The sequence below is a fragment of the Perca fluviatilis genome, chromosome 24 (genome assembly GCF_010015445.1).
Source record: "Perca fluviatilis chromosome 24, GENO_Pfluv_1.0, whole genome shotgun sequence".
Lineage (NCBI taxonomy): Eukaryota > Metazoa > Chordata > Actinopteri > Perciformes > Percidae > Perca > Perca fluviatilis.
In genome coordinates, this window is record NC_053135.1 from 8806295 (window position 1) to 8829852 (window position 23558).

Below are 23558 nucleotides of genomic sequence, written 5' to 3' on the forward strand. Positions count from 1 at the left end.
ATTAACTTACCATGCAAATCCCCTTTTTCGCTCAACCCCCCTCATCCATCAGTTCATGTTATGATTTGTAAATGGAGAACATAAAGCAGGTGATGATAGAGCGTCTGCCATAACCCATAATGTCAGGCTTTGGATGCAAGTCAACATATAGTACAATCCACTCTAGATCCTATATGTGATTTTATCCAAAACACCACAAGCTTGCAGTTTGGAGCCTGGGTGGCCCCTGCTCCATAATGGAATCCATCCTCCAATGATGACTGAGAGTCATTCCGACTACAATAAGAGCCATTTTTGCAGCTGGTTTGTATGAACTGCTCCATAATAGATGCCATTATTGAGAATTAAATTTGCAGAGCACTTAAACGTATTTGAATTTTCCACGTCATATTTAATTCAGCATGGTTCTAACATGTTCCGTCTGTGCAAAACAGGCCTCACTTGTGGAGTCCATTTTTTGCTCCAGAATAGATCACGGTTGAATTATCATAGACTGTTCCATAAGGATAATGTAAATGTAATCAAATGCAATGAAGCAAACTAGCAACAAATATTAATGTTTGCCTTTCTGTGCTGCTGCTCTACGTGTGTGGTGCCAGTTGGCACAGTCGCTCGTTAACAGTCTCCTACCTGCTCTGGTAATTGCTTAATTTGTTTCAGGTGTGCTGTGTAACTCACTTGTACTTTATTAGCTCCCAGACAACAGTTTAAAGAAGGCTGGATGTTGGTTGCTGTTGTTGTCCCTTCACTGATTCTGCTTCTGCCACCTCACTCTCCTTCTAGCTGTGTTTTGGTATCAAATCTGGCTCTTTAGCTGCTGAATGTGCCACTTCAGCCTAACGCTTCTACGCGCTCTGTAAAGAGCTATCCTGGCTCTGTTTAAAGCCATGAATTAAACAAACAACATATAAAGTGTTAATTAGTGAGCTTTAGAGGTGCTGGCAGGCAGATTTTGAACATTGTTTAGACAGAGCCAGGCTAGCTGTTTCAAACTGCTTTTAGTATTTTAAGCTAAGCTAACCAGCTTCATATTTAGCACAGACATGAGTGCTGAAAATGCTAAAATGTCAAACTATATTTGATATAAAAAATATGAATTAGTCCAGCTTTAAATAAGTTGCTTTATCTGACAGGAGACTTTGAAATCGTTCAAAGTGTGTGTGTGTGTGTGTGTGTGTGTGTGTGTGTGTGTGTGTGTGTGTGTGTGTGTGTGAGAGAGAGAGAGAGAGTGAGCTGGAGCAAGAGAGAGGCATGAACTGACTCCCAGAGTGGGAAGGAAAGTCAGAGAAAGAGGGCAAAATGCATCTTCTTTTCAACCATGTTCGCCCTTGAGCGATCTGTCCCACAATGGTTTGCACACAGCCAGGCCCGCCTAACACTCACACCTTAATGGGCCACCCAGGGGTGTTAAATCACCCCAGAACTTGCAAGCCCCCCTGGGCCATCCGGTCCTGCACAAGAGCCCTGCTGGAGATCCATTTCCTCCTGGAGGCTCTGTCAAAATCTCTGCAACAGATCTGCCAGAGATCCCCTCTCAAACCCAGATGAAAGTCTGCTACCGGTAAATAGGCCATAAAACCACAGGAAGGAGGGCAGAAAAAAGAGAAAGGGCCCCGGTATTCAATGCCAAAATACAACCACCCTCCCCTCCTTCTCTCCCAATGCTTCCACTGTCCACACACCCAGTGCATCCTCCCTGTGAAGCGCCCCCACCCTCAGCTACAGACAAATGGGTCAGGAAGCCATTTGACGGTGGGGCACCCCTGTGGTAACCATGCTGGAGCGCAGGGTGGTGGTATAGGCAGAGGAAGCAGGAAGACAAAAGGAGATCCAGATTGTTAGGTGAGCTGCGGGGTGTCAGCGAGGTGTCACCATAATTACCCTCCATCATCACCCCACCCAGGAGAACTCAGGCCTTTTGACTGAGCAATTGGATAAAGATGTGCGTGTGTGGGGTGTGTAGATTTACAGAGCCAAAAAGGAAGCTCCCGACAGCTGCTCCTCTCATCGCCTCCCTCTTTCCTTTCTCTCTGTCTCCATCGCTCTTCTTCTTCTTCTTCTTCTTTCTTCCCCCGTCCTCTTCCTCTGTGTCAACAGAGTGGATCAAACCGGAGATCCTTGACCTGCTATTCAGTCAAGAAAAGGATGTTCCTGATGAAGCGATTCAGGCTTGTGTGTGTGTGTGTGTGTGTGTGTGTGTGTGTGTGTGTGTGTGTGTGTGTGTGTGTGTCCTGTGTGTGCTGGTGTACGTCTGTATCCTATATCATCATCATTCCCCCAGCTACTAGACTCCTGGGCTGCATCAGGGATAATTACAGCACCGTTGATTGTCATGGTGGAGCTATAACTGTATTTCCTGTCACAGTTTTGGGTTTTGAGTTACAGCACACAGGAGACCCCTCAAAGTCGACCCCTCCTTAACTTTAAAGTGCAGCAATTCCCGTGTTTTGCATTTTGTGCCACTTGAGAAGACTCTTTGAGTGAATTTAAATTCGATGTGTGCGTGGACGATTCCTTTCCCTTCCCTACCTGGCAGTCGGCGATGAATTTGCAGAATATAAAGAGCTCTGCCAGAAGAGAAAATCTCTGTGGGATGTGAGTTATACCGAATGAAATGCTGAGGTTGCAGACTCAGCTCTATAATATCGTCTCTCTTTATCTCGGCCCTTAATGTGATTGGACACTTGGTACAGTGACAAGCAATTAGTGCATTGAGTGATGTTGAGTACCAGATGTCTCTTCAGTCAGTTTCCCGGCTTTTACGGAGCCGCTGTTTTCCGGTGGTGCCACTTTCTCTGACATCATTTACCGGACTGGGTCGCACAGTTCCAGTACGCCCAAGTTAAGAGCTGGGTGCTGGCATAGGGGCTGCTTAGCCGCCTCTGCCAAGAAGTACACCCAGTGACGTGGAGGACTGTCAACACCTTGGCTGTTTTGAGCTCACTCAGGAGCCAGTGCTACAGTAGAGATGCAGTTAGAGAAACCAAACGTTTGTTTACTGGCGAGGTTATCTTTAGGCGCTGCTCGAGCAGCGATGATGTGATTGTTGACTAACCTCTTGGAGCATTGCGTCATCGGTTATGTGCCAGCTCACCGGGGTTGAAACTGAGGTCATTGTCATTAGACCAGTTACCTACTGCGTTCTTATTGATCTTAATCTAAGGGAGTTTTTATGGCTCCATTGTTGGGTGGTTTGTAGCTCTGATAAGCCACACATGGAAGCTATTTCTGCCTATCTCCCTCTATAAGCCTGGTTCCTGTATCTAGATGCAGAACATCGGTGGAAAACCACGTCCTGTGAAACAACTAAGCACATGGCCCTGTGGATATAAACAGCCTTAGTAGGCTATCATCATGTTGGTGTCTTGTAGAAAGGTTAGGGGTTATTATAACATTTCTTAAACTGCCTCCATGCTAACAACATTTTGTACATTTTGTACTCTTTCTTGGCAGGAATGAAGATAAGAAAAAACTTTAAGATAAGAAAAACTTTATTGTCTGTCACAAGTGACAGAAATTTGTCTTTGACAGGGCAGGCTCAAATGACATAAAATACATATAAGAACATAAAGAGACATATAGAAACAGTGTAACAACATTGACTGTACAAACGTGCAAAATGCAAAAACAGTGCAAGAATGAGCCTGAATGGAGCTGTTTGATGCTGTCTATGTATGGCTGTTCAGTGTGGTGATGTCAGTGGGAATGAAGGAATTTTTATGTGTGTTTCCTTGCAAATGGGACTCTATAGCGTCGACCTGATGGCAGTAACAACTACCAAAACCTTATTTTTTCAAGTCATGCAGAGAATTTTTTAATTTAATTGAATAAATGAGAAAAAAAAGTGCTGCATAAGATGTCACATTGGCCTCAGCTGCTTTTGGAAGATGTGAAAATATCCCACCACTTGAGCATAAGTGTTAGAAGAGGCATTTAAAGTACACCCGGGGCTTTAAATAGAAAACTGGGCAAGTTGTGGTTGACTAAGCTTGTCTGTGATTCGGACTAATGGATCAGCATGATGATTATTTGGAACTCTGAAGTTTACACAATTAAATGTCTGTCCACTTTCGGGAAAAAAAAATGCTTCTCAGGGCCATGTTTATACTAATCATAAGCAATTCAAATATACTTTTTAAATTGGGGCATTCTTTGGCTTTACTCAAAAGTTTGGAATTTCTTAAAAACACTTCTTCATGTCTCTTTGAAATAGGTTTCAGGCTGTTTCCAAGCCCTTAAAAAGACCAGCCAAACTCTTTACTTTTGATAAAGTCTGAAAGTTTGACGGTTCCAAAAGAAGGGGGAACATCTCAGATGTTACACATTTCAGACTTTTTTTTTGGGCAGAAGCCTTTTGATCTCTAGACTTCTGCCACCTACTCCAAGAGCATTGATCAGCTGGAGCGAGCTTTTATCCAAGCAGAAGGTTGACCTCTTTTTGGAGACTGTAGGTTTCTGCTACTGCTGCTTCCGTGGACTGAGCGCTAAACTGCAGATCAGAGAGCCTTTCAACACCCACAACGAGAATTGCTGAATGCCCTGTTCGGTTTAAAATTTGGAGCACTTCATCTTATCTGTCCTGACGTCTTCAGCTCTATTCTATTCATTTCGGTTCTATTTTTATTCTATTCTTTTATATTTTTGTCCCATTGTATTCATTTATCAGTCTTATCATTGCTCAGTTCTGGACAACCAGAAAGGAAAACTTGAGTATGTCATACTCTGAATATGATGTGTGAGAACATCAAGTTACCTTCCTTCCCCGTCCGAGGAAGTTGTACTTTAATACTTCCTGAAACACGCCCTGACTTCCTTCTTCCATATCCCACACGTGACTGACTAAACCCTTTTCTCGGCTTGCGATGCAGGAAGTTTGTTGTTGAGAAACCCAGGCAGGACGGTGAGGGCCGTGAAAAGCTTTGCAGATGTGGGGCGTCAGGTGGAGGCCGAGCTGACCTCAATTATTCCCGGCATTACCGTGACCAGTTGTGGAAGGGGCGTGGGCGTGTGTCAGCAACTGGGAAGTGAAACTTCACAGGAGAGGACATACAATCCATGGGAGGGAGGTCAGGAAGTCCATCACAATAGCTGAAACTGCTTGGAGGAAATATGGGCACTGCACTGTGACTCAGCAAAAATCTGCTATGGTCGATTGAGAACTGCTGCAATTTCAGGACAGGGTGGTCATTTAGAATTTTAGCCCTTTCAAGATTATAGTGGAGTCTATCTTTCATAAGGAAATTGCAACCCATTTGATAAGCTTATCTTCCTTATAAATGCCTTTTTTTAAGGTATTGCTCGAATGACATTTACTTTGATTTTTACAACTTCAAAGTAAAAGTTGGAGGTCCTCCGAGTTTCAGTCGCAGACTTCAGAGCTCCAGAGCTTAGGTGGAGTGAAAGGTGATCCATTTGATGTAGGAGATTTGGTTAGTCGAGGATATTAACCTGCTGGGGAGCTCCCTTGATCTGCTGCTTCTACTTTAGCCTGTAATGAGCCTCGGCAATATGAGAGTTCTGTGTCAGAGTGGGAGACAAGGTCATGCTGTGGAGATTGATGCACGGTCCCACTTGCATTAACATCACGTGCACGTGAAAAAATGACACCACTCCGTGTATTTCAATGCATCTGTTTCACCCCCCTTAAAATATGGACTCTGGAGATCCGGGCTGGAGATGGCGAGATAGGGAGAGTGATGGAACAGGAAAAACAAGAGCCCAAGAGGAATCAAGAATCTCAGAGGAGCTGTGGGAAAGGTCTGGGTGACTGGTTGTCAAGGATATGACTCCATCTGTCCTTAGGGCGGATGACAGAGAGCCCGGCGGGGCTCATGGTCAGCAGGTCAGGAGCGTGTGGGTGACTGATGCAGAAGCCACAAAGGCACTTTGGCTTGGGAAAAAAAAAAAAAGTTGCAGCAGTCCAAGTCCATATCCAACATGGAAAGACAGACCCAGCAGGAAAGCATGCACAGACACACACTTTTGGACCGATCCTTGATGTAAAGCATCAGCCAGATCAGCGTCCCTTTTTAGCCCAGTCACGGTACGCAGATGCATCAATCTTCATCAGCACGGCACAGAACTCAAGAGCAGAGATTCCCAGAGCTGGAGATGATGGCCTGCTCCAGCGGTTTGCTCTGTCTTTGATGGGTTGACAACATGCTTAGAGTCACTCCAAGGATCGGGCATTGAGTTCATAAAGTCTGGATAAATACAACCAGAACAACAGACAGACATCCTACCATCTGTTAAATTCGATGGTGGAAAGGATAGCCACTACACTGGCCACAGCTCGAAAGTATTATTTAACTCAGCGCTAGATCTAACTTAGTGACACACACATCTACACACACCTAGTTATTCCCGGCCTTATAAGCAGCTGCTGCATTGTGTTCGCTGCATTGTTTAAGTTGCACAAGTGAGGACGGAGCACAAGAGCGAAACGACTGGTGATTGAAAGTGAGTCAGCTGGCCGATTGCCATCTAAGCCAAGCTAAGCCAGGCCTCCATCTCCATCTCCCTCTCCATCACCTTGGCTGTTTGGATTGGGTTTAACATAGCCGTGGCCTGCAGAAGACCCACACACAGGTTTGGAGAGAGAGGGGGAGGGAGAGCTCTTGTTGAACCGTGAAGGAAACGCTGAATTGGACTTATGCGCTGGGCTAATTTAAGAGAGGCCTGTTGTTTTAACGCCATTCCAAGGCCTTGGACTGTTTTGGGTGGAGGAGAAAAAAACAGAAAAGAAAAGCAGACAGAGAGATTCTTAACCCACTGCCCTTGGGATACCAGTCTGCATTCCTGCTGTTGGCTTGACCACAGCAGGACCCCTGCAGTGGGCCTAGTGCGAGTAGACTCTCATCGGAGAGGCTCCTGTTGCACTGTGTATACATTTCACTGTATTTATTCAAGAGTTTCATAGCATTAAAAGTACTCAAAGTATATTTCCACCCACCTGGGCTTATGCCCATTTTTAATATGCGCATAGAATGTTGAAATGCCAGAAAGTATCACTAAATGTTTTATTATTACGTTTGGCTGAGGTGGAAAAGTTGCTTTAGGACCTGTTTCTTCTTCTTCTTCTTGTTTAATTTCCGGCAGGGTAGACGCAGCATCTGCATTTTGTTGCCGCACACCGCTGCATGCCTCCAGTCCACCAGAAAGCGTAACAAATAAAGAGTAGACAAAAACACTCCTTTTTACCTACCTCAAACCCACATGTATTCATAAAAAGAAAAATATCCATATCCTAGGTCCACCTGAGGCAGCGAAAAAATGTCTTCCTATTTTGGTACGCTTACATCTTCTTATTTTCTTTTTTAGAATTTTGTAGAACATAAGCATTTAGCTCAAAGTGCATATTTTATAAAGTTTAATAGACAGATGGCCAGATATCTCTAGCAAGTTAACCAATAGCTACATGCACTTCTAGATGAAAGGATAGCTAGATGTTGGATCTGGAGGCTGCTGCTGCCTGCTGAGCTCATCAGTGGGCGAGTGGGTTTTCCCAGAGGAAGGAGGATTGAAGCGCTACTAGACTTCTCTTCTGTTGGTGCTCCTCAGTGTGTGGGAGCAACAGATCTATGGATGCACACACGCATGTAGAAATTCAGATGTACACACACACACACACACACACACACACACAGACTCGCCACAGCTCACTTCTCTTTCCCCAACCTCCTGCCAAATTGTTGTTATTGTTTGTCATCTGTTCTTGTTGTGCTCTCCTCAGCGTGTTTGGCGCACACGTCCCCCTTCAGTGAAACAAGGACGAGTGGTTTTGTCACGTTGTAAAGTCATCAGAAGGTGGGCGAAGCAGCAGGGCTCCTCCGCTGGCTCCTGCGTCTGACTCGTTTCCACCGGCTTGTTATGACTCTAACAGTCACATCCTACCCACTCTCCCCATGGGAAGAGGTGTAGAAAAGCAGAGAGGGAGAAAAATGGACTGAGAGATTTGAAATGATAGATAGACAACTGAGAATGGGTAACAAACGTGATAAAAAAATGAAAAAAAACGGGCCTGGCGTGCCCGTTCTTATCCTCCAAAGAGTTGACCGATGAGAGTGACGAATTAGAAACAGAAAGTGCTTATGTCACTGCAGCTCCATCTTCAAATAAAGACTTTGAGCTTACTAAACATCCCATTTTAGCCCTGATCCACCATATTTATATTCCTGACTCTCTCTGATTTTCCTTCTCCAGATACATGCCTTTACTAGGAGAGATCACTGCCTTGCTCAGTTGCACCCTTCAGCAGTGAGAGCCTCTGTGGTTTCTCGATGCCACCGCTCAGGTCACATCCTGTCCTCCCATCAGTAGCAGCCTTCAAACAAATGTTTGCACTTCATTACTGTACGGTGCAAAATCAAAGGGGCCTCAAGTGGCAACAGGCTGCGTGAACAATGAAGCACCCCCATCAATTTGCAATAAAAATGAAACCTTCTTTATTGCAGCGTCGTAACAGCCAACACGTTTCCATCTAATGGCCAGCTATAAAAATCTTTTATGCATCTATGTTTTTATATTGCCTGTCGGCATCAAGTGTTAAATGAAACAATTTAGACTTTTGCACGGAACCAAGTGTGGTGCTGCAGTCATAACCTTTTATTAGCAGTATAAAACATGTTTTGAGCTCTCATGGTAGTTAATAGTGGTAATTGTGGTCGTGCAAACTGGTAAACAGTGTCACGCTGCAGTTAGTCAAAATACTTTCGTTATTTCATCATTTATGGCAGCAAGTTTTGTATTTGCTGCATCTGAAATGAACTATGGATGACTTTGCTTTGAATATACTGATGATAAAAAAACACCTTACAAATTGTCAGGTTATGTTTGTTGTGTATATTTGTCCTTTTTGTTATGTCTGACACATTTGTTTGTCTTTGTATCTGCTGTACTCGGCCTATTTTGCGAAAGATATCTTGATCTCAATGAGATTTAAATAATGATTAGATTTAACTGATGCAAAAAAAAACCTCAAAAAAATAGTTAGAATGTTTGGAAACGCTTTCTTGCAGAGGGTTTAAATGAGAAGGTTGATACCACTCATGTCTGTACGGTAAATATAAAGCTACAGCGGGTTAGCTTAGCTTATCGTAAAGACTGGAAACAGAGGAAAACACTCTGTCCAAATGTTTAAAAATCCACCTATGCACCTCTGAAAACTAACTTATTTCTATGTTATATGTTGTTTGTTTACTGCGTACAAAAACTGAAGTGTAAAAAGGAGACGTCTTCATGCTAAGATAAGCTTAAAATATAGTGCATGCACAGATACAAAATAGTTGCCAGGCAACAGCACCGTAATGATATCTGCTAATCTTAAATGCTAAATATTTGCAACCTTGACTATGGAAGACTACGCGTCAATCAAGCTAATATAGGTTAATCAAGGATATGGTTATTTCTAAATCACGTTATTTCCTAAGACAATGCGTTGATGTCAAGGCAAAATGTGTCCTTAAAGTACAGCAGGCGCTGATTCAGCACACGAAACTCGTCTCGCCTCGCCGCTGAGCCGATATCCACATGTGGCTGCATGGTGTGATGTTGAGCAGGCGACTGTTAGTCAGTTAATTAGCAAGTCTAAGCATCATAAACCCCAGTCTGGCGGTTGCTTTGTCATGACATTCGCGCTGGAAACCGCCACATCCTTCTACAGAGACGTAATTATGCAAGGACAGAATGATGCCTTCAAACACCGGCTGCATCTGAAACTGGTTTTAAAGAAATCTCACGGTCGAGGTCAGGGATAACAAAATATTTAACAGAATGACATTGAATTCGGCAGTGCTGTTTTGTGAGGGCAGTCAAGTTGAAATAAGTTAATTATAAAACTGGGTCTACTAGGAGTGGAATGACAAAGTACATGTAAAGCCTCAGTGAAAATGAGGCCTGCGAGAGAAAAAAACAACTGCTGAGCGTCCTGACGCAGCAGACCTTGTAAAACATGACTGCAGTAGAAAGGAGTCATCAAAATGTGCTGCTTGATGCTTTGATGGGTTTTCTCAGCTTGACAGAGGATGTTGTGAACGTCCACGAGTGTAAGAATCTCAATAAAAGTTAAGTCAGCAGGTCCGAAGAGAATACATGTGTCTTTGCTTAATTAAAGTTTGTAAAAAAAATAAAAATCAGTAGAGCTACTTGAGCAATTTCCGCTAAATGAAACTAAGATTCCTCAGACGGAGATAACATCCTTGCATTGACCAGAAATACAAAGATAAAGGACATTGTGTCTTTATGTGTGTGAATCAAGACCAAAAATAAAAGTTCAAAAACAAGTTCCCCTCTCTGTCTCTAGGGGGCAGTATGGTTGCATCCCCTGTGCCTGAGCTGCACGGAGGTGTCTGCACAGGCCTGCAGCTGCTCTCACATTACAGACTCCCGACACTGAGCTTTTGCTCAAGAGCGGGACCTTGGTGTTTATGCCAAAATGCCAAAGTTAACTAACAACTAGATTACAGTGCACATGTTTAAAACAATATCCATGAAAATCCTCAATTAAACTAAACACAGTCAGTTTCACAGAGTGAGTGCTTGGCATTAATATGATGCTTTTTAGTCCTGGAACCACCTCAACCACTTGGCCATATTTTACTGTTTTTGATTTCATATTTGTGCCTGCACCCTAGAGCATATTTCCCTGCTTTTTTACTTTTGTCTGGATCCATCGGCAGGTGGATGTGGCTGCTGTTTACCAGAGGGGGTCAATCACCAGACCTCCAACAAGAGAAATATTCAGCAGTTATAGTGAGTCAGAGGTATTTACCTGGCAATGATGTTGTGTCACCATCTCAAAATACATATATATATATATATATATATATATATATATATATATATATATATATATATATATATATATATATATATATATATATATATATATATATATATATATATATATATATATATATGTGTGTATATGTGTATTATATATAATTTCTAGCACTGACGGTAGCCTCAGTTGACCGGAATGCAATGCAGCCATACGACTGAAATGGTGGAATGAATTGAACATCTCAGAATTAGCCAAAAGTGTTATGATGGTCAGTAAGTCAGTTGAGAGACAGAGAGAGAGAGAGAGAGAGAGAGAGAGAGAGAGAGAGAGAGAGAGAGAGAGATAGAGAAAGAGAGAGAGAGAGAGAGAGAGAGAGAGAGAGAGAGAGAGAGAGAGAGAGAGCGGTCTGTCCCCAGCTTCCCAGTGCCTCTTCTGAGAAATGGACAGAGAAGAAGAGGGAGGGGTGTGTGTGTGTGTGTGTGTGTGTGTGGAGGAGAGGGGCTAAGCTGACACATGGATAATGTCAATGTCAAGATATGCAAGCTGTAACCCCTAACAGTGTCTGCAACCCAGACTATGTACAGGTATTATTCAGCAGTTGTATATATGTACAATGGGTCAGTATTGTTCTGATTTAGCAAGTGTTGATCACTATAATACAGTAGCTTATGTTTTTAATGTTTAAACCTATTAAGAACAGAATTGATGATTCTGTTTGGAAATTAACTAGTGCAGTGCCCGTTGGGCTGATTGCTTGGCCTCCTGTATTGCTGCTTGTAGCTTTCTCCAGAACCATCGTACTCCGAAATAACTTACAGAGGAAACCCAAAGCACTTAATATGCAACTAACTGTATACTCCTGCCTTAATGTGTACTTGTAATACCAAGGAAAACATTGTACTGTACATTTACCTGACAGAGAACGTTGCAGATTCAGATTCTACTCGCAAAATATCACAAATAAAATATGACGGTTTGGCTGCGGCTCAGGTAGAGTCCTGGCTGTTCATACAAGATGCACATTTCTCCCATGTGTGTGTGTGTGTGTGTGTGTGTGTGTGTGTGTGTGTGTGTGTGTGTGTGTGTGTGTGTGTGTGTGTGTGTGTGTGTGTGCGTGTTACTCTGTTTGCCGTCTGTCCCTCAGTCTCTCTCTGTGTGCCTGATCGCCTGTCTCACTCTAGACACAGCCGAGAAGTCAAGACAGCCAAAATCACAATAAAACTGGGTGTTTTATTTTGAAATTCATTTTATTATGTAAAGTAGGCGGCCTTCCTGTATGTGATAACTTACCTGGCTTGAGATCTTTGCTCGTGTCCCTTGGAGATAGTGAAACGATCGCTGCAGCGCGCGCCGCCGGCAACCAAACAACGTGCTGAAGGGGCCAAGAGTCTGGATGTTCATCTAACATGACTTTGTGTTCCCTATTTCATCATGTGCAGGGTAAACATTAATCACTTTTAGACGGATCATCGGTTTTTGGCATGACACCGGTAGCCGGTGAACCGCAATCAATGAGCCTCGTAGCAATGTAGCAACTCCTCGCCCCAGCTGCTGTACTGCGTATGTGTGGGGACACACAGAGATTTCACAATTTATAGATAGATGATGTATTGTGCTTATTTTAATATTTTGAGCGTGCAATGATGTTTTCCACCTGCTTAGTGCCATCATTAAATGTATTTTTATTGCATGTATTTTTCTGTATTGAATTAATCCTCTGGACTAATATTTACTGCTGAAACTTCATTGACTTTATGATGACTGATGAATTTTCATAAAGAAAATACAGCTTTTTTTGAATGCTAATTCCACGTGTATGTGCGGTGCTATAGGATATTGTAATCTTGTAAATGCAGACGATCGGGGAAATAACTGAAGAGAAGATAAAGATAATCCAACATTTGCTTAGTCAAAGGTTCCATCCATTGTTCTTTAGTTCTACACCAGTGATAAATAACTAATTATCTGTCAAAGTCTGAAAAAAATCATTTCCCAAAAGTCTAATCTGACTGAGGCAATCTTGTCTTCATACTTACACCTAATCAAACTGGAAACTTCTCATTTCATTTAGGCAAATATTTTATAAGAGAAGTTATCACATTTCTTATAAAGTTCATCATTACATAAGACACTACTGCTCACTAAAAAAGCAACACTCTGCAGAACAGAATGCACATTTCACCACACTTGTATAACACCTGTACCGATCTAATTCCAAATGAGAATCATTACGGTGTTTGTACATTGTGTGGTACGCTGGCCAAATCTAGTTCGGAACATTTAGTCTCCCTGAGGGGATTCATAAGAAATTTCCTGCGTTGCACTCCGTCTGTGTGCTCTGTCAGCGTGAGGATTTCTACACTTGTGCACCTACGCACACATGTTTCTTAGCTTTTTTTTTTGTAAGGGATCGGCATGTGAAAGTGGTAGTGTGGACGTGCCAAGCGCTGATCAGGGGACATGTGGCTGGATTTAGTCATATATTGACATTCAAGTATGTGTGTTTTTCAATGTCAGTCACCTCACTGTTGTGTTTTCATAATGTGCAGCACGGTTGGATGTCCATCTGGCGAAAAAAACACCTTGACGTCGCTGATTATATCGCCTCTCGCTCTGTACGTTAGACAAAACTGGCCACCAGCAGCAGTGGATTATCCCACCCGCCTGCTTTCCAAAAGGGCAGATTTTGTTACGTAACAAAGCCGAGAGCTGCATGGAAAACCTATTGCTGTTCCTAATCCTCCCTGCAGTTGGCCTTAAGCCCCTTTAGCCCCGTTGACAGCAGTCAGCCAGGGGTTGTCATTAGGATGAAAGCTCTGCGACTCACCTGGTTACACAGCTGTCTCTTAGGACGGAGAAGGCATGATTACAGAGGAGCTGGTCGCCCCATCTTCCCTAGCATGGACCAACATGCTTTTCAAGGAGACCGAATGAAGCAGAGATGAGAGGGCCGGGTCGCCTGGGCCACAGTTGTTGTTGTTGTTGTGCTGATGGTGTTGTTTTTTTGTACACGGGTTGCCGACTTCTCAACAGGTGTTACCTGCACAGCTTGCGCGGTCTTTATTGGCTTTTGCTGTTCCACAACAGAAGATTATGTATCGGTGAGTAGCCTAACAGCAGCGCTGGACTTGAACCTGAAGTGTCTCGGGTGTTGTCCCAGCCTGTTCCTCCAGCAGCCTCACACTGGGTTTACTTCACCTCTGTGCTTTGTGCTCTGAAGTGAATTCACACAGCAACTTTTCAGTGTTCAAAGTCCATTGAGTTGTGAAAAATGAGTCTTTTTAAGGAAAAAGACACCCAACTGTCCGTGTTAAAACCCTAGAAATGGCGTTAGAATGTATTCGAAATCTGCAGCCTGTTATCTGTTATGATTCACTACTGAAAGTCACAATCTTTTCATATAAAAAGTTTCATTTTGCTACTCTATCTTGTGGATATACACATTTGGAGGAGCTAAGATGGAGGTTAATTAGAAATAGCTGGTGCCAAAATAGGTACTAAAATCAAATCAATCATTAAATATATCAATACAAATAATCATTATTAGTGTTAAGACTATAATACAAGTTATATTTAGTTAAACCAACATTATACTGTATGCCTGCATGCTATAGTGAGCAGTGTATTAGTCCTCAATGCTCCTAGTGGAGCTTTCAGCAGCCAATGAAATCTCTGGGATCAACATAAGGTTGTTTGATCTACACAATTGATATTAATATTTTTCAATATAAATGAATCTTGTTATGGATGCCCTTTTTAGGCCAAAGTTTGAATGAAAATAAAATAAATAAATGCCAAAGGAAAATGTCAGGGTTTGCAAAGTGTTGCGTGTTTAACAGTTAATTTAAGAACTGTTAGAAAAGAGTACCACTTATAAAACAAATTGCTGGACACTAACTAACAAGTGATTGTTAAGAGGTCCTATGAAAAACCACCACAGCAGTAAGGGTGCTAGCACCTAATAAAAAACGAAAACAAATTATCATTGTCTGTGTTTGATTTGGAAGAAGCAGTCACACAGACCTACATCGGTGAACTTGTGCTTCGGAATAAAATCTTCCTCCCAAAGCAGCACAGAGGGACGTCCTGAGTGTAAGAGTAATTTGGCAATTGGACGAGAGAGATTTGGCGCACTTACCTCTGTTGACGTGGGCAGGCGCTGTTGAGAAGGGTCCCCGAGGCCTCATGGGAAAACCCTCTTGACGTCAAAGTGCGTTCCAAGCCCACATATAGTGTTTTCATACGAGCGGCCTGGGTTTGGGTTACAGTAAAGAAGGGGAAATTGCAACCACAGAGCTGAGAGGAGCGGAGCTTGAACTTCAGCCTGGAGGCCTCTTTCGTTTCTCTCCTCCATTGCTCTACCTTGCACCTACGTAGAGAATCATCCTCCTCATGCTCTGTTTTCCTTTTCCAAAATTGTAGGCTTAGCTCTACTTGCATTTCATCCACTTTGTCTTCCTGATATGAAAAAAATGTTGCTCTTATGTGAGCAGGGTCGTAGAATCCACCTCACATCCACCTCCTGTTTTATTGCTTTTTACTAGCCAAAGGTCAACTTTTCTCCCTCATTCTCTTCTCAGCCATCACCCTGGTTTTCCTCTTGTTTATAATTGAATTTTTGTGTCTTATTGTTTCTCTGGAAAGCATCGCAGCAAAGTATTTACGTAAAAATGCTTTTGACATTAATTCACTTTCATTATTTCCTCTCTTCTCCCACTCTCTCTCAAGCCATGCTTCTGGCTGTATGCTAAAGGTGGCGTATCTGGGCGATGACAACTCCAGCTGTTTGCACTGAGATGTGGAGGTGAAGCATTCACCGAGCGCGAGTCGTAGGGTGTGAAGCCGTGGCCAGCTGTTACCTCCCCTCCCTCTGTGTCCCTCTTTCAAAACACATGCATAAATACAGATGCACGCTAACATCTACTTATGTACACTTGCACCCACGCCAGATATGCATGAATGTGCTTGTGTGTATTTATGACTTCCGCAAGCAACACATCTTTGATCAGAGATAGTGCAGCAAAGACAACCACTAATAGATGGTTTAGTGTGTTAGTAGGTCCGCAGAATATGGTGTTTAAACTGCACTCCTGAGTAAAAGATGAGGTTCAACCACATCTAATAATGGTCCAAGGATGGTCCGGATCATCACTTTCTTCTCTACAAACCTGCTGCGCCCAACTTTCAACACTGATGCCTTGATGTGTACCGGTCATAACACTGAGGTTCAAACAGCAGAGAGAGGAATATATAACAGTTTGTTAGTGTGTGCTACAGCTGTGGGATAAACACCTGCATGACCTATAGCATTCCAATATTCACTCTCCTTTTAGTTTTGTTTTTGTCTCCACGTACGCAACAATATCTGGCTCTCTTTCTGCTAAATGCTCAACACGGTCTCACGGCAGTTCGTGTAATGGTCACGTTATTTTTAATCTATTGATACGTGTTCACGGGGACGTTTTTGTCGTTTGTTTCGTGGTGGCCAGCACCAAATGGTCTATACGGAGATTAACGGGGGAAAGCAAACACCACACCCCGGGGGAGGACGCCTCACACGCCGGGAGACGGCCGCGGGGGACGCGCGACAATAACGGGATGGCGAAGGTTGGGTTTAGGAAAAAAACAACGGGGAAAGGACGCCTGACACGCCGGGACACGCCCGCGGGGGAGGACGCCTCACACGCCGGGACACGGCCGCGGGGAACACGCGACAATAACGGGACGGTTAACGGGGAAACAAAACGCCACACGCGGGATGCGATCCCCGGCCTCCTGGGTGAAAGGCCAGAATTGTTTGACCCATCCACCACCCCAACCAACCTCTATTACGCGGATTTTCGGCATTTAATACTACTCGCTACCGTAGACGTGCTGTGACAACGACATATGCTTCCCATTTAAATTCATTAGTTTACATTTTCGTCCTGGCCACCACAAAACAAACGACAAAAAACGTCCCCGTGAACAATAGGTTAAAATAACGTGACCATTTCACGTACTGCCACGAGACTGGGTTGAAATGCTCCACTATGTTCACCAGCTAGTTGCTAACTTTGGCTGCCTGCCGTTTGGTGCTGAGCAGCTAGCGTGCAGTGAGTTTATCAGAGCTTCATCACTTATGTGTTATGCATCAACCTAACCCAAGTAGTCTTGTTTCAATTCGCAACGTTAACCACGTGTTTAAAACTGCGACCGGGAACGCAACTGCGTAATTAAGAATGCTGTATGGGAATCATTTTTTTAGTCGGGTGATTATTTTCTGTGGGTTTGTGACTACAAGTGACACATTTCACATTAAATGTATTTGTTTGATCATTAATTAACAATGCAATTATTGACTGGAGCAGCTTTAAATACAGAATGATGTAGCAACGTTACTGATGTCGTTCATGATAAAGCTCTCTTGAGCTTTGTCATTTATTGAATCCCTTATTTTATGATTGTTCAAACCCAGTCCTCACAGTGAGGGGTGACGATTTTAATCTTCAGCAATTTCAGGATTGCATGTTAGAAATTCCACCGCACGCCAACACAAAGCGCTCTTCAGTCCCAAATCGTATTGCATGTAGAGCTTCTCTGGTTAATGCAAACACAATATATCCTCAAGTGTCTTCAGCACAGATCTCTCACTCGACCCCTAATGTTTCACAATTGATTCTTTTATTCTCTTTACGCTCTGCTCTCCCACAATGAAAATCTACTGAGGCCTGCTTAGAGCGTGGCCATCTGTAACAACAAATAGCAGAGCCCTGCGTTCTACCAGTTGCCCATTTCCTCGCTGGCGTGTGCTTGTTTTCTCTCTCGCCCGCTCGTTGAAATTTAGTGGCTCGCCGTTTATTTTACAGCACTTTGCCAGGAATGTGCGGGGGGCACGCACCAAAAAATTGCAACTAAAATTCGGAAAAATAACATTTGGCTTTTTTTAACCAAAGGGGATGGGAGGGGCGAGGAGGAGACTTTTCTTTTTCAGTGACAAAGGTAATTTGCAATATGGGTTGGATTTCAACTGCAACATCTCGGCTGAGTGCATGTGTGGTGTCGGCGGGGTGGGGGGGGCTAGGTAATGGCAAAAAGGTGAGCACAGGCCAAAGTAAACACACCTTTTTACAATAGAACCCCTTACTACTCGCTGGCTGGCAAGGGAAACTGCTGGTATAGCTGAGGCTCAGGAAGTGCTTCTCGTGTGTCACGGGGGGTTAATTGTGTTTTGGTGTTATCTTAGAAACAAGACCCCCCATAAACCCCTTCAACACCCCCCTAAAGCCCCGTAGACTGCTGCTACACACCTGGACAAACACAACAATATGGAATTATGAATTACGATCGGATACATAGCGTAGTGTACATGTTCTGCTTGTAACTCTGTCTATATTCTATCCAGCTCTGGAGCATTATAGCCAAGGCCACACAGTATGCACAGTATGTCCTTTTTCATCAGCAGAAATACATTCTACATACCAAATATCTTCTGTTTAATATCTCCTCCTTCCACATACTGCAGCTCTACCTGGACCCAGGCCGCCCCTCACTGGGAGTGTGCTCCAGCCATAATGATGGCCTCTGTGTGTGGCGTGTTAAGACAGCCGACGAAGGGGGAAATTGCTGCTCTTGCACCTTGCATTCTTGGGCTGGGTGTCGAGGGCCGCGCCGCTGCTCTCTGCGGCTTCCGCGATCGTAAGCTTGCACTCAACATTGACTGCTGCTGGCCCAGTTGCGTGTGTTGGGGAAATTTCAGTCGGAGAGTGTTATTCTGCGTGCAAAGGTTTGATGACTGGGAAGAGCAATTTATTTAAAATCTGCAGTCAATTGTAGTCTGCTTTATTACAGCAAAGGCCAGAAATGTGAATAACACAGGAAACAGGGATGATAGCTGGAAGAAATTATAATCAATATGGGTTATTAAACAAGTAATTTAACCTGTTTAGCATATGGGTATGGCATTATATTGCCTTAAGAAAACTTGTATATATAGGAACCAGTGAATATTTGGCATTTCACCTTTGGATTGCTGTCGATTCATAGGCTGTTAATGGTCTATTTTATCAATCGGCTAATCGTTTCAGCATTAATTTGCAGATTCGTGAAATCCTCACTGCTTTGCTTTAGCTCTAATTTATCGACTGTTGAGAGTTGCAAAGTTAAAGCGGTCATCCTCTGCTTCAGGAGGGAGCAATAACTCAGGTCATCATTCCCTTTCTTGGAGAGACCTCCCTTTGCCAAGATTAAGTATGTGGCTTAGACAGCAGGGAGGAGTGTGTACAACTACCTGATTGCGAGCCAACCAACCGTTAGCTCCAGCGAGCATCTCCGAGATTGTGTGATGCCTGCAGAATGTGCAGATGAGCAAGGTACACCACAAAGACCTCTGGAGCTGAGGAGGGATATCCATCATAGAAAAGTGAAAGGTGGAAAATCCTTCCAGCGAGCTGATCGCTTCGTCACTGACGTAGATTACGCTCGTACTCGCTCGGTCAAGCACACATCCGTCCTTTGATTTGCTCTGTCTCGTGCACGTCTTCTATATCAGCGTGTGGTTTACATGCCTTGTTGTCTTCCTTGGCCCACACAGCCGCTCTATCTCTCATCCCTGGTTTCATTTCTCCACTCACTGTCTCTGTCACACAGATACACTAAATGATTTACAAGGTGAGGCCTGGGGCTGGGGTTTCTCACTCCGTGTTGACGTAGACAGCCGTGAGATTCCCATCGCTTCTTCTGCCCATTCATCATCTGTTGCGGTACAATTACATAACTGTGTTTACACACGGCAGAAGAGGAGCGGTCTAATGTCGGCGCCTGGGTTCCAGCAGGGGACGGTAGCAAAACGAAGGAGCCAAAGGATTCAGAAATATGCGAGCGTGCTGACGTCACACTCGTGCTCACTTGCGTATATGGGCACGCACGCTCCCATGCTGAAATACACGTGCGCCGTACACCCAGAAGCACGCACATAAACATCCCACATGCTATTGAGGACCTTGACAAACACACAAAATTACAGCTTGCACTGTGCGTGAACCTACTGAGTCACTTAACCTTGTGTCTGCATGGTCGACCTCCATCCATAATACCATCAAAATGAGACCTTTTAACGCCCATGTACGCCTACGTCTGCTTGTGGGCTTTGCTGTGAGCCTTGCACGTGTCTGGATGGACCATATTTTTGTATTTTTGCAAATGTGTGAAATTCATGGATGTGTGTGTGTGTGTGTGTGTGTGTGTGTGCGCACCACCAGACTTGGTTTCCACCGAGGGCCTCATCAGACTCTCTCTGACTGTTTTCCTTACTTCCCTTACTTGGGTAATTGATTGGCATGATTTACACAGTAATTATCTAAGCGTGCATTCTCCGGGACTCAGGCTAACGTGTGGTCGACGGTGGAGGGGAGGATCGCCGAAGACGTTCATTATGGGAAGAGAGAGGAGAGCCCTGTGGGTTACGGAGTCAGGTAACTCTCCCTCTGGGTAATAACTTGTAGGGTTGTCTCTCCCGCCTGTTGTGCTTCCTCTCTGATCTTAATGACATATCCTCAGTGTTTTTCCTAAGTTAGAGTTTATACCCTTGCGTACTCTTTATCCACTGGGGACACATTTTACTATTTTCCAAATACCTCACATAATTTGAAGCATGAGAAAGAATGGGGAGCTCTGCCCAGTGCTATATCTTGCACTGCAAAACAAATCCATCATAACTAGTCAGTACATTTCGTTGTGGGTCTTATAATGGTCCTTTTTTTGAAAACAACTAAAACGAAAATACAATTAAGCATAATGTCCTTGATACTAAAGGAGTAATCTGCCTTTAAAAAAATAATAATGACACTTATTGTATTGTATTGTTGAATGGTCTCACCCCACTAGATAGATTTTTCAAAATAAGAGTCTTAAGAACATTCCATGGGTAAATGACAATGTGCTGGAACAATGAGGCAGAAGTTCATACAGCATTTAGTGTTATGGTACCCAGCAGACTAGCAGAGGTCACTTCCCTCCTCCTGGTATGTGTGAAGGTAATAAACCCAACCTGAGTGTGACTGTCAGTGGGAGCTGCTGGCCCCTGATTAACTGAACCAGTGTTGCGTTAAGGACTCAACAGGCTTGAGTATCGTCGAGTGCCGCAAAGCTGAATAAACATCCCTCTGCGCAGTGCAGGGATACATTCATATTTTTTTTATTAATGAAATAAAATGTGTCCGAGAGAAAAACATCAAGAACATTGTTTTTCAAAACCAAGTTAGTTTTATATTTGAGAGGCTCTTATTGCTGATTCAAGAAAACCAGGCGTCAGTCGTCGCTGCCCACGCTCAAATACGGCTCAAGCTGTTTCAGGTGAATATGTCACAGAGATATATAGCTTTAGCACTGGTTATGCAACCACAGTTGCGGCTGAGGTCTGGGGCATCGGCCACTTTGGGACCAGAGGGCGAGGAATGTGAAGCTTGCAGCAAGACCATGAGACACTTGGGAAAAGGACGCTGAAGCTTTACATTTCAGAAGGTGAGCCGAGCAGCTACCTCATGTCCATTTCAGTCTTTGCACACTTATATGAGATTTAAAGTTTTGGCCACCTGTCGCTGTCTATATTTGCCGCCTTTACAAGCACAACTTTTTATCAACCGGAGGATCTGCTGTCCTCAAGCCACATGGCCAAACAGGAGCCACGATAACGAGCCCATAAGAAGCAGCCATGTCTCAAATGTTGAACCTGGCAAAACGTCCATCACCAGGGATGCCAAGTAAAAGGCCGAGCTGTCGCCACTCCTGCCCGTCTGAATGAACACTTGGCTCCGTAAATCTTTAGCTTCCACTTAACCCCAAATATTTTGTCGTGTTCGGTTGGTTTTCGAAGAAACGCATCTAATGTTCATGTATCATCTGCAAGTTGAAAAAAAAGACGGTCACAGTGGCTCGTTGTGTTAGAATGTTTGCTAAAATACACGCCCCGTGCAAAATATTTTCTGGACAAACATTTCATAAGAACACTAAGGTGAATCCAGGTCAAAGCCCTTCGCACTTTTTGAAAATTTAAAGCAACTTTCCCATTTTCTAAATGTTAAACATACATTTTTGAGTCCGTCTCTTCAGTTTGAATCAAAAACACACTATTAAGACATGAGACTGAAGTTACCACTGACAGATATTTCGACTATCCCACTGACTGTGACAACATGGATGACAAGTCTAAACTCTCAGTCCTTTCTTGCACAAATATTCACACAAATCCTACCTCGTGGCACGGAACAATGGAAGTTGTTAACCAGGCACCCAGTAGATCATTACTTTAATGACGTAAGTACTTAGAGAGGAAAATGTCACATCTATTTTTAGGACTTTCTTTTTTGTGTGACTCAAGCCCATAGTGCCTTTACTGCATCATACATTGTGTTTAGTGATGCCCTGCTGTGCGCCCTTGAATGTCTCACAATGAAAGTATCATAAATATCATTCACGCGCGACTAGTTCCCGCATTAACAAAGGCTAATCATTTTGTGTGCAGTTGCTGTGTAACACAGTAGTAAGCCTTTAGTTTTTCATGGCATAATAAGTTCCACACACACACACACGCATACACACACACATTGTGCATTGTGTGCCTGGTCCCTGCTGTGGCTCCCAGCAGTTTATAAGAGCATTTCCCAGGGAAAGTCAAAATACTAATGGAGTCACCAAACCACTCTACCCTTTAGACAGCGAGAGACCGAGAGATAAAGAGGAAAGAGAGAGTTTTATAGAGGATACTCCACGATTTCTTGAAGTAATTAAGAGCTGCAGCTACTATTTATACAGTGCAAAGAGAGAGTTTATGAGCAAAAGACCTGAATGTAAGACTGATCATATGAACTGCTTTTCATAACCAAAACAGCTGATTTAGAGAGCACCTTAAATTAAACATTACAATCTTATTCCCCTTTTTTCATATTTAGCAGATTCATATCCCATTTTCAATTCATGAGAAACTCGGTCAGTTTGCCCAGCAAACAGACAAAAACAGAGAGGGGGAAATCCTTTCTTTGAATGACCAATCTGCCAACTTCTCCAATTACATATTTCTAAGGATGTAAGAATCATCTCTAAACTTGGCAGAAACTAGAATCCTGAACACCAGAAAGAGGAAAATACCCCCATTCCCTGAACTGCCTCTGCAACCACAATTTCCCCTGTGATATCACCAGTGACGCCAGTGTGGAGCTCATCACACCTGCACCACCACCCTTGGTTTCCAGGGGAGGAGCTGGCCAGAGGATGGGGACCGCCGCGTGGAACAGGAAAGGGGATTTTTGATGAAGCTTGTAAATTACGTCGTGGCTCATGTGGAAACAAAGGGGGAAGCAATGAGGGCTGACTAATGCCCGGTGTGATTCAACTCCCTGGTCAATAACAGAGGGCAGTGCCACTCTTCCAGTCATTGTTTCTCACTTCCCGCAGTAGTAGATGTGGATGTGCTCAGAAACACCCTCAGTCTCCTAGTGACCACAAATAACATCCAGTTGAGCAACTTGATCTTCCAGAAGTGAGTTTATTTGAATTGTAGAACAGCATACAAGTTAACGCTTCACATGTACAAAGCAAAAAAACAGTGTGGTGCAGTAATGATGCATTCTCTGCTATTCATCTACTTTAATGCTGTAAATGATTAATGTTGTGGTTCCAGTGTCTAAACCCTAATTGGTGAAACATCTTGCATCATGTCTTCCAGTCCATCTTTGAACAGTTGTGGCTCCAGGTCAGGACGGACAGTTTTGAAACCCAGGGGTCCTTTGTTATTGATCACCTT